Source organism: Amblyomma americanum, chromosome 3 (genome assembly GCF_052857255.1).
Source record: "Amblyomma americanum isolate KBUSLIRL-KWMA chromosome 3, ASM5285725v1, whole genome shotgun sequence".
NCBI classification, from domain to species: Eukaryota; Metazoa; Arthropoda; class Arachnida; order Ixodida; family Ixodidae; genus Amblyomma; species Amblyomma americanum.
Window position 1 is genome coordinate 123,667,599 of NC_135499.1, and position 12,914 is coordinate 123,680,512.

The following is a 12,914-nucleotide window of genomic DNA, read 5'->3' on the forward strand; positions in this document are numbered from 1 at the left end:
ACTTTGCAGAAACGGCTGACTCATTTTCTTCTTCTTTACCTCAATAAACATGGCACAGACCCACATGGAGGGATTGGCCAAGGTACGGTGGTCAATGCCATAGAAGTATTTGCGCGGGTAAAAAAGGCGTGAGGCGGCGAAGTAGCATTGTGGAATGACGGAAACTAGAAAAAATAAATATACTCATTGATTAAAAATTCATATAAATTAAACAATTTTGAAGTAACAGGAATGAGTACAACATACTTTTTGTACATCCGGCAAAATTTTATATGCAGTTAACAAGGTAGCCGACCAGTTGCAATAAAGTAATCTTGAAGGGAGCCGCAAACACTGCTCAACGAGAATCCCTTGGCGCTCGCACCGAACGAGAGAAGAACTGGAAGAGAGAGAGAGAGTCCTAACCTCGAAAGAGGGACCTCCAAATAGTGCTTTCTCTGAAATGCGAACCGCGGGTGAAAATGTTCTGGTCTTTCAACTTCCCCAGATGAGACACAAAGGTTTGTCGTTGCGAACCCGCGTCTGCATAAGTACAAATTTAGGTGAGGAATTCTGCATCGCACAAGCGTCATTTACGCCTCACACAGCCTTGATTTACACGACCGGATATTCCATGGGTACTTTAAGTGCTGAAAATCCACGGTATTGACCAACGGATCGCTCAAGCTGGCTGAGAATTATTGGATCCACTGGAACAATTAGCTGAGGGAGGAGATAGATTACACGGGCACTGAGAGCTGACCTCGCTGATAAATCAGCCACCTCTTTAAAATAGACACCCGAATGACTAGGTACTCAGACAAAGCCGGCCTCACGCACTGTGCGCGGAACAAAAAACCTAAGAGAATGGTTTAGTAGATATTTTCCGGAAGATCGGACAGAAACAAAAACTGAAATGCAGTCTGGAAGGATATGAACTCGTGTTACATGCCTCGGAATTTTGAGAAGGGCCATGCCAATAGCGAAAAACTCAGTACAGAATGTAGGAGTATAATCAGGGATACGAACGAAATAGCTCCAAGCTAGATCCTGTGAATATCTCTCAATCGCCACCTTCTCACAGCTGCCGGAAGCATTGTGGAGATAACAGTATGATGAGGAAAATTCTGTAGGTGTTCAGCAACAAGTCAATTTAGGATATTTGCGGGCATGTGTTTCGCATTGGACGGAAAAATTTGGTTGTAAGAGAAGACGGTGTCAGCTTGCGTACCAGCAGCTTGTGTAAACGCTTCGTCATCCTACATTATTCTTCCTCGGTAAACATGGTGATTGGTCCTCCCTACTGTGTCACAAAATAAAATGCCAGTACATTCAGGCCCGATTGTTTCTGTTTTTGGAAGAGAACTCCTGCTGTTTCTAATTGAAAAACTAGCGAATACGACTTTAACAGACGAATAAATTTCGCGACTTATATTTTTCCTCTGATACAGCATTTTATTATATGAGCTCATGAGTAATTGAGAAAACGTTTAGAGCATAGGGGAAATCGCCATTAGTTGGGTGGACCCTTACTTTTAGGATCCCATTAGCTTTTGCCGCCGCTGTTGCCCGGTTAACCAGCAAAAGCTGTTATTCCGAATGTGAGCTGGACAACGCCACCTCCCAGTCCTCATTTGCTGGATTATTGATTCTAGGAATAGATTTATTCTTCCGGCATGCCCATACCATGTGGTATATGTTAGCCACTTTACCACAGAAGGTCAAATGCGGATCGTATGAATTCGGGAATGTATAGCCGAATTTCATTGAGTTTATATGAGTATTTGATTGCAATTTTCTTAGGATGACCCCCTTGCTCCCTGTTTAGATTTTTGTGCGGTTCGCGTATACTTTCCTCGCTAATCTCAAACGCTGGAGTAATTCCTTATAGCTAAATAAAGGAATATAATAATTATGTTCCTGCGAATGTTGGGGGCCCTGGGTTATAGCGTGCGGGCAGTGGCGTGAGCGCCTTCGTTTCCAACATCCGCAGTGTTCTGCAGTTCATACACTGTAAACAAGAATAAACCCAAATAGAGTTTAAATGATTGGCGCCACCCTTTTTGCTCCATATGCCGAAACATTTACTCCATCAATATAGAGTAAAAATTTTACTCCCCACACTAAATAATGGGGTATAAAGGAGGATACTCCGCCTTAGAACTCTCATTTTTAAATGGAGTTTCTTGGTCTCAATGCGCTACAATTCCCCAATAGATTAAAAAAAAAACACCATTTTGCGCCATACGCCCCGCCACCTAGCGTCTCGTGTGCTTCCGGTCAGTCGTCTGATAATGGCAGTGAGTAACGACCCCTTGGTTGCCATCGTCGCTGGATCCCTGCTCGATTCTGCTCCTACACGGGCACCTGCCGCAGTACAAGATATCGGCTTGTCGCCGCTTTCCGCTTTAGCAAGCTACATAATTTAACTGCTCTTGTGAAGCCTCCAGTGCTCTAACTATACCTGACCTTCTTCTGTTAGTGTCGCCACTCCGTTCGAGCCCCCGCTTAGTCCTAATTCTCACAGCTTTTTTCAGTGTGGTTCTCGTAGTGTGTTGCAGCAGATAATAGTGCGCTGCATGACATGGAACTGTGACAGAACATAGCTTCAACGTTGAGATCTTGATTGAGCTGATGAGGCTACATTTTACCTCAGTCATGTTGAAATGCCAAGCCTTAAAGAAGTGAATATGAAAGCAAACAATGCCATACCGAACTACCTTCAGGGGGTCAAATATAGCGTGGTGCTTGACCGTGAAAACTTCTCCGCGACTCTTTTTCAGTTTTGAACTATTGATTCTAATGCTATATCCTTTTATCTACGAACGTAGCCAACCAAACACGTTCGTACAGCGAAAGCAGACGACAAGCAGACGACTCCTGCCGCCTCCGCCTGCGCCGCCGCTGGGCTGGCAGACGGCGAAAAGAGCGCGTGACGCGGGGTCACATAAGGACTGCGCAGTTTCCTAAGTTGGATTCCTGGCGGCCCCCGTAGCTACTGCCCGTTTCCGCTGCTGGCACTGCAGTAAGAATGAGCCTGGATGAGGATGACTAAGCACGACGCCATTTTGGGCTCCATTTAATTGGGTAGTAAAAATTACTCCCTTGCACTGCTAAATAACTCCCTGGTATAATGGAGTAAATAAAATACTTCGTTTATATGTAGTAAATGAAATCTCCTTCTCGATGTGCGTTAGAGGACAAGCCATATCCTGCCATTTGGGTGTTTTTTTGTTAACAGTGTACGGCTATGAATTTTAAGTCCGAGTCTTATTTAGTTCTTAGTATACAGCTTGCGTGTTTACCAATCCTTCCTCTTGTATAGTTACGACATGCAGTCTGGGAGTCCGTAATTACACAGGACACCTTCCGGGAAACCATCGCCAAAGCAATCGCTGCTTCTTACGCCTCGGCGATTCCCGTGCATCGAATTGATGCCCCGTTAGCTAAGTTTCCTTGCGCATCCGTGCACGCTCTGGTTGATATCCCGTTGACCGGTCCTGCCGTGTCCACGTAAGTTGCCTCTTCCATTCCGCCTCATGTTCTTCTCATAGCGTTCGCATTAGCCTTTTTTCTTTCCTCACGAAATTACGGGCGCTCATGCGCGGAAAATATCACAAATGAGTGACCAGGTGGACGCGACTAGAAAGAAGCACAGACATACATTATATTTGTACAAAAAGGCTTGAGCGCCACGGAGTCAAACGCATGAAAAGAAGGCTTATTCTTCTCCCATCAGCAGTTGAGACAATGAGTACGTCGGACCGACGAATACCGAAAAAGTACCCAGTATCGTGGGTATAGCCGTTGTTTTTTGCGCCAATACCGAGAATGAGTAGCGCGAAGAGCTTACAGATGTTTTTATATCTCTGAATCTGTCGACTTTTCAGTCATTTGTTCTCTTAGACAAAGGATGCCAGGTTTCCTTCACTGGTATTGGCAGTCGGTGGTGAACTTCTTTACTGCCGCTTCATGAGAATATCCTGAAGTTGCGAGGTAAAATACCGGGGACTTATTTCAGCTGTCTATGTGCCGTGACGTGGCACATTTGCTACTACTCCACTACAAGTGAATACGCTCAACTGCTACGCTTGAAATTGTCGTGCTGTCCTTGAAGTTAGTGAGTCAGATGCGACTGATAATTCTGCTCGTCGCTCGTGTGAACTAATCCTCTGAACATCACTCACGCGCTCTTCACACATTACAATATCCTATTATGAGTTCCGGAGGTTACGAAAGCTAAAACGAAATTGTGAAGTTTAACTGCCCGAAGCGACGCGTTGACTATGAGGTACGCTGTAGTGGACGGCTCTGGATTAATTTATCTGGAGATGTTTAACGTGCACTGACATGGCACACCAGAACGGCGCCTGTTGCGTTTAGCCTGCATTGACACACAGCTGCCACGGCGTGGACTGAACCAGGGTACTCAGGATAAGTACCCGAGCACCGTTGCCACTCATTTACCGTGATTGAAAACTAAATAAAATGAAACAAGGCCATCCACGTTCAGTTTAGTTCTCAGCTTTCTACTGCAACCGGAATGTCGGAACAAGTAAGAAGTGCGAAAATTTTTCTCAGATAGCTACACTAGCTGCTGCAAATAGTCCCATTGACATGAATGCATGCATGCATCCAAGGACATATAAGGGCTTGCACAAGTATACTAAGAGTTCAGGTGACATTAGAGCAATTTAATTCTACCGCTTACATCTTGGAGGCTTCAGAGAAACACAAAACGGCTTAATCATTGAATTGATGCCGTACCTCCAACGAATACCTCAACTCTAAGCCGATGCTTCACACATGCGACAGATTTTTCCGAGATGATGAAGGTGGGCAGAGGTGGAGTGGGGAAGTGACTGATGGGTGGTGCATCTGGAGGCCACCTGGCTTTCTCACTGTGTCTTTGAATTCGATTTCGCCATCTCCCTTTCGTTCCTCGGCTGCATGGGCTTGTACAGCGTTAAGGCTTTGCGGTGGGTCCGGGTAAGTGGGTTGATGGTGGGTGGCGTTTCTGGAGGGTAGAGTTGGGGGTGGTGAGTGGGGGTGGGGTGAAGATGTGGCGGGTGCTTCTGGAGGGTGGAGGCTTCTCTCTCAAAAGCTACAGACAGACGGCTACATTTTAGCATTGCGACAGTGGTACTGCTTACGCAGTGAAAACGTGAAAAGCTCACCGCACAGGAATACATTTCACGGCTGAGATGCTGAGAAGCTAAATCGGTGCATTTTTGCGCACTTCTAAAGATATTGTGGTCATGTATTGATAAATGGGCGTAGTAGCTTCGACGTGGCGAAGGGCTTCCCTCTTAGGTATTCGTTTTTTAGAATGTTGTGGAAGATTTTTTATCTTCTGTGCCTTTGGATCATCCCAAAGCTGCGCAGCAACGAAGTACGCTGGCCTTGTTTTAGGCGGGCACCTAACACCATGTACTGTCACGGATCTCTCCGGAGAACACTCGGGCTGAAAGAATGGACTAGGCGACGGGTGTACCCACACAAACGCACATTTAATACACCCTACGTGGCACACACACTAGAACACAAAACTAACACAACACACAAAGGCTATAAATACAGACGACCCGGGCACACTGCTACCAGCGTCTACTACTAGCGTTCTACTATTCGTGGTCGGCGTTCGTGCTCACGGTTGGTTCGGTGCGGCTGCGGCGTTGTATGGCTCCCGTAGCCGGCGTCGAGGCGGCGTTCGGTGTGCTTGGGCTGGCGTTGCTGGCGGCGTTCGACGTGCTTGGGCTGGCGTCGATGGCGGCGTCGCTGGCTGTGTCGTACAAGCTCCCGGTCCAAGCGCCCGTGGAGGTGATGCAGGTGTTGGCGTTGGTGGCACCACCCGGATGGGTGGCAACAGCGCTGGAGACACCCCTGGCCATAGCAGTGGTAGCGTCCTTTGTTGACTCCCCGGAACGGGCTCAGGCACGGCAGGAGGTCCATAATACGATGTCGTAGAACGCGAGTTCACCGGAGCAGTATCCGGCGTCGCTCTATTCCAGCCGATGTGTCCCTGACCTTCCGGAGCCTCTGCTTCTCTGCTGTTCCCCCCCTGTGCCTCGTCTGTCTGTCTGTCTGTCTGTCTGTCTGTCTGTCTGTCTGTCTGTCTGTCTGTCTGTCTGTCTGTCTGTCTGTCTGTCTGTCTGTCTGTCTGTCTGTCTGTCTGTCTGTCTGTCTGTCTGTCTGTTGTGGCCAGGAAGAAAGAAAAGGAAAGTGCACAGGCCTGCTCACTGGCTCAAGCCGAGCCACAATCGCTACCACGTGCAGATAGTAGGAGAGTTGAAAGATGGGATAGAAAGACAGGATCGTACAAACGCGCTAAAGACAAGGCCGATCTCGGAGGTAGTGCAATACCGGGCTAACCGGTGGCGGGAGTGAAGCATCCTTCAAACTCTCCGCCATATTTCCAAAAATAAGTCCATTAGACCCGTAACAGATACTCTACGGGGTCCGGACATTCGCCTTGCTCTCACTCGCCCTTTTATAGCCCCAGTGTTAGTCCACGTAAGCCTTGTCGTCGTCTTCTTCTCCGCCAATCATCTTTCTCCACCTCACCGAATGCTTCTCCACCAATCATCTCTCTCCACCTCAACGAATGTTTCTTCTTCCTCTTCTTTATTCTTCGGTTAATCCACTTCGTCTTCTTCACACCTCTTTCCTTTAAAATTTAATTTAGGCTCCCTAATATATGTGACATGTACACAGCTATGTGGTTCCTGTGGTAACAGTGGTCTGCACGGGAGGCCAGAACATCTTCCTAATGTGTAGAGTAGTGGGTACTGATGACAACACCGCCATATTATCGTGGCCTTGTTGTGTGGTGCAGGTTATTTCCCATTGTTACCTAACTTCTTGTAGGCATATGTATTCTCGATACACGGAAAAGGTTAAAATACACGTTGTTCAGATACTCTGAGAATGTGTGGTCTACCGAGCACGTGCTGTGAATTGGTACGCCTAGCCTGGCTGCCTACAACCCTCACGTGGTCTACGCGCCATTTGAAAGTGAATGGAGAAGAAGAAGAAGAAGGGGTGCAAGATATCCATATTACTTGAGGAGAAGAAGAAGAAGAAGAAGATATCCCTGATTATACTCCTATATTCTTCGCAGAGTTTTTGGCCATTGGTTTGGCTCTTCTCAAAATTCCCAGACATGTCGCACGGGTTCTTATTCTTACAGACTGCCTTTCAGTTATTGTCTCTCTCCAAAATTCGGAAAAATCTTTCTTGACTCGTTCACTTAGGTTTTTTGTTCCGAGCACAGTGCGCGAGATCCGTTTGGTCTGGGTACCTGGGCATTCAGGCGTCTATTTTAACGAGGTGGCTGATTTATTGGCAAGGTCAGCTCTCAGCGCACCTGTAATATATCCCGTCCCTCACCTCATTCTGTTAGCAGCTTCACGTTTCCAGCGGTTCCAACATATTTCAGCCACTTTGAGTGATCCGTTGCTCAATACCGTGGACTTTCAACACCTAAAGTACCCATGGAATATCCGGTGGTGTAAGTCAAGGCTTTGTGAAGTGTCCATGACGCTCCTGCGATGTAGAATCCCTCACTTAAACTTGTACTTATGCAGGTGCGGGTTCGCTGCGACAAACCTTTGTGTATCATGTGGGCAAGTTGAATCAATCGATCATTTTCTCCTCTCTTGCGGGCGGTTCGCGGTTCAGAGAAAGCAATATCTGGAGGTTCCTCTTTCGAGACTAGGACTGCCTCTGTCTCTTACAGCTCTTCTATCGTTCGGTGCGAGTGCCAAGGGATTCCCGTTAAGCAATGTATGCGGCTACCTTCACGTTTACATAAGTGCAACTGATCGATTATCTTGTTAGCTATATACAAAATTCTTTCGCATGTCCAAAAAAAGCTAGATTGATTCTATTCCGGATGACTCATACCTCTTGAATCCATTTTATTTTTCCATTTTTTTTGGTCTTGATTCAGTCTTCTGACGTTTCCTTTCCCGCGCAAATGCTTCATTGGCATTCTACTCTATACCTTGGCCAATCCCCCCCACGTGGGTATGTGCCATATTACTTGAGGAGAAGAAGAAGAAGAAGATTGTCCCGGAGCTCCTTGCGAACTGGCTGCAAGAAACCTGCCACCAACGTACGCTGCCTTCTGTTCCGTGCTCTCCGTGCTGCAACACTTTTACCACAAGAGTTGCAAGACCTTCTACCTTTCAAGCGGCGGAGTCCAGCGATGCCACATTCTCGCTCGGATGGCCGACGGCGGAGCAGCAGCGGAAGGCAGAGCTTCGCCATCAGTGCAAGACACTCGACGGTACGGAATGTTAGCGCCCTGCAGCGCTGAAATATTCAGTGCATTAAGGTCGCTTTTTTCATTGGTAACAGCGGCAGAGAAATTAAGTACCCCCCCCCCCTCATTTTTTTGGCAGCAGGATGGGACATGAGAGTGAATTTTGTTGTGGGGGTGCAGGTGTTGACTCATGCTCTCCTTCAGCTCCTCACTTTAGTACAGCCCGAATGACAGGTGCGGAGAGCCTGCGAGTAGGGAGACAAAGAAACTAAAAACATCTGACTAGGTCATTCATGTTCTCTTTCGTTTTCTGACGAGACATGCGAGTAATACTCGGACTCCTTCATGTCTGAAAATTAAGTCGAGGCGCCGATTCGCAGCTAAGTTACGAAGCAACTATTAGGTACTCGGTCTCTGGCTCTCGTTGTAGGCTGACTCCCACTTCGAAATTACTGTTAGTAATCAAGAATGCCGCTCCTTACCCTCAGTCATTCGCGTAGCGGATGGCTACGGATGCACTTCGCCCACCTAGAGTTCTTAAACATATAAGATGGGTGGAACAGCGAACGTACAGAGCTGATCTCAACAAGAGAAATGCTGACTTTTCCCTTGAAAATGAAAACGTGAAGTTACCGTTCTTGGTTAACGTCCTTGTGCGTAATTTGAGAGTGGACGACGTAGCAGATAGCTTTTTTCTCCCGGCTGGTGAAAGTAGGACACAGCGAATATTTTATACAGCTTATCGCAGTGGAGCAGGTAAGATGTGCACATCGAATAAAGAAGACATGCTGCAACCTGCACAATAGGGCTTTCAGGAGACAAAACTAACCTGTGCGTATCTCGAGCAACGAAGCCTCACAAAACGAAAAAGAAAGTCTATTAGAAGGCTGTGCTCGCAGTTATAAGCGCGGCACGTTTGTTAGTCACTTTGCACCTAAAGTAGCCATTTGAGTTCTTCCGAGTTCATCGAAGTCGCGCTATTGATGTGAAAAATTCTGAGCGTAGAGGAGGGGCGCTTATCATCTTTTTGTCGGAAGCGCCGATGCCGTCCGAGTCACTCGCTGAACATGGGGCGGGCAGCCGCCGTAGTGCGCGCAAGACCCTGGCTGTCGCCCAGCACATTGGAGCTCTTTCTAGAAGCGCCTTTTTCTTCACGTGGCCTTGTACTTTACAGAAGAATTATGTTGCTTGCATGCCTCAGGGGTGGTGTCATCTTCTTTCCGATACTATGATGTGCTCGTGTGGATTTATTTAGAAAAAACCAAAATCAACAAATAGTTATGCGCATCAAATATAACCGCTCTGCTTGGCGCAGCGGCGGTACCTTGCAGGTCAGTGCAAATTACGCAGATTTAAGAGGAGTCCCAGCAGATAGTTGGTCAGCCGTCATAAAAATTTTTTTCGTCTTGCACTCAAGCTTAATGCCAGCATAAAAAGCACTGGCTGACAATACATGTGACGACAATTCGCATCGGCGGTTGCAAAGCGCGCCGGCCTACTACCTAAACTGTGGGTGCACCCACTACGGGTATACGGCGCAGGCTGGATTTACGCCGTCCGAGATGCAGACGCCCTTCGCGCCGGGAACGGTCGCTGGCGCCGCTCACTCCACCAGGCGGAACATGGCCACGCGACGCTCCACGGTGTCCGACAGGATCGAGTACCCATTCTCGGAGGGGGTCCACTCCTTCTGGAGCATGCGAACGGGAATGGACTCCACGCAATCTTTGCTGTAAGAAACAAGGGTGCCCTTGTACCGTTAAGGCGGCAGCTGTCAAAGGATACCTTTGTCTCGTAGAGTGTGGTAGATAGTCACGCAATAATAGGAGTTACTTTTCTCCCGATGTAGCTGTTAAGATGGGTGTCAAGGGTACATGAGTAATCTATGTGCAGTCCAATTCCAGTATGGCACGCTTCGAAAAGGGAGGCAAAGCACGGGAAGCAGGCTCTACTAACCACGCACGGCGACATCATGTCATCGTTATGTTGTGAGCTGGCACCATTGTATTGAGCTCGGTTGATCCCTGCTAAGTTGATCCCTGCTAATACACGTTAATAGAGCTTTCCGCTTGGATGGTTGATGCAAGTTACATAAAGAAGCGCCAGCACGAACAAACGCAACAAAGTAACACTGACAAGTGTTTGTCAGTGTCAGTCTGTTGCGTTTGTTTCTGTTGGCGCTTCTTGTTACTTTACAGCTTTGGTACGTGAAGGGGATTTAAATGTAAACCTTTCAACTGCAGGATAGTGTACTTGGCTCCGTACCTTCGTATGAGGAAGGCCGATCTAAACCACATGGACGTTATCATTCGAACGGCTTATAAGAAGGCGCTCGGGCTACCCATGAAAGCATCTACGGAGCGTCTGCGCAAGCTGGGGGCACACAATGCGGCTGATGAATCGATAGGCGCCCATCTTACAAGCCAGGTAATGCGACTGGCCACACCTAAGACAGGCAGCAGGGTCTTAGAAGATTTAAACATTAGCTTGGCGCAACAAGTGGCTGGGAGACAAGATATACCTGCAGAGTGGAAGAGAAAATTCCTTACGCTTCCGCTTCCCAAAAACATGCACCCGGAGCATCATCATGCTAGACGAGTGGGGAGGTTTGATTTGGTTCATAGGGGCAGACGACTCCTGCTGCCTCCGCCTACGCCACCGCTCGGCTTGCAGACGGCGAAAAGAACGCGTGACGCGAGGCCACATTAGGGCAGCGCAGTTTCCTGAGTTGGGTTGCCGGTGGCCCCCGCAGCTACTGCCCGTTTCCGCCGCTGGTACCGCTATAAGAATGGGCCTGAATGAGGATGACTAAACACGACGCCATTTCTGGGCTGCATTCCTGTGGGTAGTTAAAAAATTACTCCCTTGTACTGCTTATTATCTCCCTTGTATAAGCGTGTAAATAAAATACTCCTCCTTAATGAAGTAAATAAAACATTCTTTTGGGTGTGCGCTAGAGGACAAGCCATTTGCTTCCATTTGGGTGTTTTTTGATGAGTCTACATTAAACTGTAAATAGCTAACTAGGATACTGTCAAAAAATCTCCTGGTGGGGGAGGCCAAAACACAGCCTTGCAAAGTACGAAAAGTGTGGATGACAAAAATACTTCAACGCAATGCGCACTAAAAATGCACTGTACAAGTGTTTCAGTCAAAGTAAAATCGATTATAAGAAGGCCTCAATAATTTAAGGAATGTAGAAGTAAAACCAACAGCATTCTGTGGGCAGCAAAAAAGCACTATAGTAAGAACTCGTTCAACGAATAAGTACTTGAAAATTCTAAAAAAAAACGCATAGACGGCGTGGAAATATACTGTCGATTTTGGCGAGTTCGTTTGATGATTGTTTTGTCACTGCTTCTGACAGTTCTTTTCCCTAGCCTATGACACCTATTTTAAGCAACATTAACCGTGTACCGTTCCGGGGAGTGCGTTTATGCTGCTCACTGCAGCTGGAAACGGTCATGAGGCAGTCCAGTCATAAGACGCTAAACGCTGTGATGCAGACTGGCTGCAACTCCACGCGATTAAGTACGTCGCAATCATAATAGCCTCCCTTCAATGACAGATCATAAGCATTTGTTTAAATTAATCTTAGCGGCATCGATCCCGGCCGCGGCGGTCGTATTTCGATGTAAGCCAAATCTCAGAGGCCCGTGTAGTGTGCGATGTCAGTGCACGTTGAAGAACCCTAGGCGACAGAGAATTTTTGCCCAAATTTTATACACTAGTGAAAGCATAATTGCATGAGCACAGCCTTGTCTTCTTACTTTGCTGCTGGCTGACTAATGCTGGTTTATAGTGCTGTTTTTCATGTCATAACTGTTAATGTTTTAACGTACTTAAACCGAAGTAGGACGAGGGAAAGCATTTGTGGAAACATCGTTTCAAATGCATCCGCATAAAAGAGGCACGGGAGGAGTAGCGCGCGTCCATCGCCGCTGCGCGGTCGCTCACGTGATTCCGATGCCGATGGCGCTCGCGCGTCGGGAGCAGGCACGGCGGAGATCGCCGGCGACGCGGTGTGGGGGGGAGTATCGGCCAAGCGGAGGCACTGGGAGGGTAAACGAAGTTGTGAGAGCGGAACCGTCGGCACAGATGGCACAAACGCAACAACTTCGCAAGATCTTGATGACACAAACCCCCAAACAACACAAGGCCTCGCTCCCGTTTACCCATCGGAATAGTGGTATGGCACTAAATGGGATGTTGCTACTAGTGGTAAAATATGACTGCACAAAACTGGCCGATGACTTGCTATCCCGCTCACTGCTTCGCGCAATGTCTTTTCCTGCTTTTGTTATAAGGCATGAAAATAAAACTGTTAGGTGCAGCCCACAATCAGGAAATGCTGCGAGTTAGCTCTGTACACAACTGTGTGTATAGCGTGTCAAAGGGTTAAGAGATACCAGGCATTAGCTCGATGGAGGTGACCATTGCTTTTCGATATATTCGGCATGCCTTAATTGTCACAAAGCTTCTGCGTATCGCTATGGGACGACTTTTTACAAAGTTTACATTAAATACACAGCGACTGCGTGTCGAATACAAGGAATGGCTCCTCTTCTTAGGTGAAAGGAAATGAATAAAGTTACCAAGTTGTGACCCGAACGAATGTACAAAGCCCAGCCAGCCTTCAACCACTGGAAAAAACAAAAAAACTAAAGCG